This window comes from Sapajus apella, unplaced genomic scaffold (genome assembly GCF_009761245.1).
Source record: "Sapajus apella isolate SASKATOON/1434 unplaced genomic scaffold, GSC_monkey_1.0 scaffold3394, whole genome shotgun sequence".
Classification (NCBI taxonomy): domain Eukaryota; kingdom Metazoa; phylum Chordata; class Mammalia; order Primates; family Cebidae; genus Sapajus; species Sapajus apella.
In genome coordinates, this window is record NW_022440320.1 from 1 (window position 1) to 4,147 (window position 4,147).

The 4,147-nt window shown below is 57.8% G+C and overlaps 1 long non-coding RNA gene across 1 annotated transcript; it reads left to right on the forward strand.

Annotated features, from left to right (window-relative positions):
- The first annotated feature begins 1,444 nt into the window (after positions 1 to 1,444).
- Positions 1,445 to 3,187, forward strand: LOC116547503. The gene is made up of 2 exons (XR_004267072.1): positions 1,445 to 1,737; positions 2,985 to 3,187. It is a non-coding gene; the product is annotated as an uncharacterized LOC116547503 (long non-coding RNA).
- Positions 3,188 to 4,147: the final 960 nt, after the last annotated feature.

Here is a 4,147-nt window from a genome sequence, read left to right on the forward strand (position 1 = left end):
CCCCCCCCACCCCCTGCCCGTGCTGTGCTTCTGACAGGCCTGCACGGCCCCACAGGCTCCTCCATTCCTGATCCCTGGTGCCCACCATGGCCATTGACCTTCCCTTCCCCACACTCCATCGGTCAAGTTCCTCCCAAGCCCTCGCTGCCCAAGGGGAGGGCTCAGCCTGGAACCTGCTCACTGCCTCCCTTACCCATCTCCAAGCTGGTGGAGAGCCTCCCTGGGAAACTGAGGCTGCAGCAGCCACTGAGGGCTCCGGAACAGGAGCTGGTAAAGTGATGACCACAGGGTGAGGGGTGCCTGCATTTGAGAGAAACCCAACCCTCCCTCCCAGAGATGCTCCCTAGGCCCCACAGCTCTTCTTCTTCTCTGACGACCTGGGGCAGGGGGCAGGGGCATTTAGGGACACTTTATGAAGGCTCCGCTCTCATCCCCTCAGGGGTTAGGAGGGTGGGGCTGTGCAATGGCCTGAGGCCTGACCAATCTCCTGGTCTGCCTTCTTCTCTCAGAAGATGGGAAGCCAGGGAAAGCAGCAGCAGGAGAGGGCATGGCAGGGTAGGCTGTGGGCACAGGGAATTAAGCCATCTGGGCCTTTGGACCTGGTGCAATGGATCGAAGGAGAGCCAAGAACTTTTACATGTCACCATCCACCACTCCCCGGCTTGGCCAGTGTGAGCAAGTCTTGCCTTCACTAAGCCTCAGTATCCTCTGTAAAATGGGAACACGGACAATACCTAGCACATGGGATTAATGTGAGAATGGCATGATGGCATGGGACACAATGCACCGGGGACCGGGCCTGTTTTCTCCATCCTCCTGTTTCCTCTGTATCTGGGGTCCAGATAGGCTGAGTCAGTACCAAAGTCACAAAACCATGTATGAGTGCCCAGGGGAGGCTACATACGGGCGTTAGTCACAAAGCCTATCTTATGCAATGTTCAATCCACAAGGCTTTGTTTGCACTTTTTGTGGTATTCGGGAAATAGCCTGATGTAACGTGGAGTGGCCAATGACAGACAGTACAGCACGTTCCCCAGGCTTGCGACAGCTACTTGCTTGTGTTTAAATGCCGTTTCATTCTGACCGAGGTCGTCATCTTTGAGCTCCTGCAATAAGGAGCTTGATGGGGTGGGGGATGTTGTCCTTTGCCTCAGCTGCTTTTTGGAGACTTCCATAAAGAGCATCAGAGCCGCTGATGGGGTTTGGGAGACCCTAAGAGTTCTGACCATCAGCTAAGAATTGTGTCCTTGGGGAGCGGGAGCTGCAGCAGCTCTGAGCACCAAGGACTCCAGCACCAGGAGGACGGGAGCGGAGCCTCCAGGCACCTCCACTTCGCAGCCCCTGCAGGTTGCATGTGGGGTCCCTCTAGATGGGGTGGGGAATGACCTCTGCACAGCTCTTCTGTCCCTTGGCCTTCTTGTGTGCAGGTTGTAGAGGGGAAACAGAAGGTTGGAAAGGCCCTTCCAGCTTGGGCTTTTGCTGGTTTAAAATGGATTCCTGAGCCAGCCTCCCTGTCCGTGGACAGAACCGAAGCTACCCTCTGCCCTGCCTCTCTGCCCCCCATGGTATGAGTCTCTGTCTCATCTGCCCCCAGATCCCAGACACAGCCCTGGAGCCAAAAGAAGTGCATCTGAGAAAAGTTGGAAGCCAGGGGCAGTGCTCAGGCAGTGTGGAGGCTGTGCCCAGAGCCAGCAGGGGACACAGTCACAGCCTCACTCTGCAGCACAAGAGATTGAGGTCAGGCCCTGCACCCCCGCCCAGTGAGCTGAGGGGTCCTGGCATCAAGAGGCTGGATTGAGAGGCCTCAGGGAGTCAGGAATGGTGGCTCACGCCTGTAATCCCAGCACTTTGGAAGGCTGAGGCAGGTGGATCACTTGAGGCCAGGAGTTCGAGACCAGCCCAGCCAACATAGGGAACCTCTGTCTCCACACACACACAAAATACAAAATTAGCTGGGGGTGGAGGCACATGCCTATAATCCAAGCTACTCAGGAGGCTGAGGAAGGAGAGTTGCTTGAACCCAGGAGGTGGAGGTTGCAGTGAGCCAAGATTGCACCACTGCACTCCAGCCTGGGCTATAGTGAGACTGTCTCAGGGGAAAAAAAAAAAAAGGCCTTAGGCAACCGCAGCTGGGCAAGGACTTGGGAAGAGGGGAGGCCCCTTTGGCTGTGCCTTCAGCCCCCAAGGCCAGGGTTTCTATGAGGCCTGAAGCAGGAGCCTGTCATAGGCAACTGCAGTCAGAGGCCTCCCTGCCAGAAACCACTCCTTGTCCCCTGCCTGCCACAGGCCGGAAATGTCCATGTTGGCACAATGTTGCCAATATGGCTCTTGGTGGATGAGATGGCCTGGCACTTTCCCAGGGGACCCTGGGCTAGGAGTAGAGCTGGGCATCCAGTGCCCAGCACCAGAGGAGGTGCTGCAAGCCTGTAAGCCTGGTTGGCCCAATTACTGCCTTAATGCCATTGCACAGTGCCACCATGGACCCTCTGTCTTGCCAGGGAAGGCCTTAGGCACTGGGTTTAGACATTTCAAAGTGAGTTCTCATCCACTCGTATCTTCGATCACACTACAGTCCCCATTTCACAGACAAACTGCCCAGAGAATTTGTCATAGGTCACACAGCAAACTAGCAGCTAAGCCCCCTGGGCCCCTAATCTGTCCCAGAAACATGGTTTCTCAGCTGTTCTGAGCTTGCCAGCGTGACCATGCTCAGGAGCTACAGGCAAGGTGGGCTGAGGCTTGGTATCACCCTCGAGGTCATCTGGCCGTTCTTCTAAACGCTCCTCCCCAGCCAGCTTCCGCTGGCTGAGTCATGTGACCCCAGAACCCGTCTCAGTTCTGTTGCCGACCCCTCCCTCCATCTGCGCCTTCACTGAAGCAGTCTCTCAGAGGAGGGCTCTTCGGTACCGTGGAGGGACAGGACACCTCTGGGAATTCATGCCCATCTGTGTTCATGCTGAGTTCTTCATGACCACTCCTTCCAGCCTCAGCTGGAATCCAGGGCTGGGTACCGAGCCATACTGGCCCAGTGGGCCCCCTCCTGGGATCGCAGGACTTGGAGCAGAAGAGTCCCTCCAGGGCTGAAGACTGGACACAGAAAACTCGGGAACTCTCAGCTGTCCTGTTTTTCACCTCGTGGAATAAGCTGGACTTCAATGAGAGCGAATGGAGCTGACAATTCCCAGAAACTGGAATTGGGACAGTGAGACTTTAGTTCAGCCCGGGGCGGCCTCATGTGTGGAGCTGATAAACTTGAGCTTTGAGGTGGTCGTCAGAGGGAGAGGAATACCCTCCGCGGGCAGAGCTTCCCGGGTTCCGGGCCCTTCCTGACACCGGCACAGGGTCCAGCTGCCCTTGGGCTCGTCCGCACACCCTGGATCCAAGATGAAATTTCTCTCATCTCTGCCGCCAGTGGCCTGACTGGCTTCGGTTACTTTGTACAAAGAGCCCTTGCTCAGCCAATAACCCCGCTGCTGCTCCAAAGGAGACCCCTGTCATCCTGGAAGCCCCTCCCTGAGGCCGGGTACCCACTTGCCTCCCGCAGCCCGCAGCCCGCAGCCTCGCCCCAGCTCCAGTTCCTGGTGGTTTCCCTGCCCACCCCGCCCAGTGAGGAGATCGGCGCCCCTCGTCTGTCCCTGGGTTGCTGGGGTTCGTGCCTCATTGTCTCCAAGCCCGGCTTCTATCCCTAGTCCTTTCCTGTTCCCGCCACTCCGCTGCTTCTGTCTCCTCTTCCCTCCAGCGGTGATTCCAAACCTTCTCTTCCATAAGATCCTCCGCTCCCTTTCCCAGAGACCCAGAGGCGGCCACGCGCCGCTGCAGTGGCGCAGCCTACAGCCGGTCCCCCTCGGCGCCGCGCAAGCAGTCCAAGGTCATTCCCGGTCACCTGCCCCTTCGCTCCCATTGGCTCTGGGGAGGACACGTGACTCCATCCTGTCCAATGGCGTGAGGCCCTGTCGCTTGCCGCCGGACAAGCTTTTCCAGGAGCTTCTGGAGGCAGCTCGGGGATCCCCGGCCGAGCGCAGCCTAGTGTAGCAGAGACCTGAGGACAACGGCCCTTAGATCCTCTGCCTTCCTCTGGTCCTTTCCCCTCCCTGAAGGGGAGGACTTGGGGGAGAGGTTAAGGGCACCGGCTTTGAAGTCCCATCCC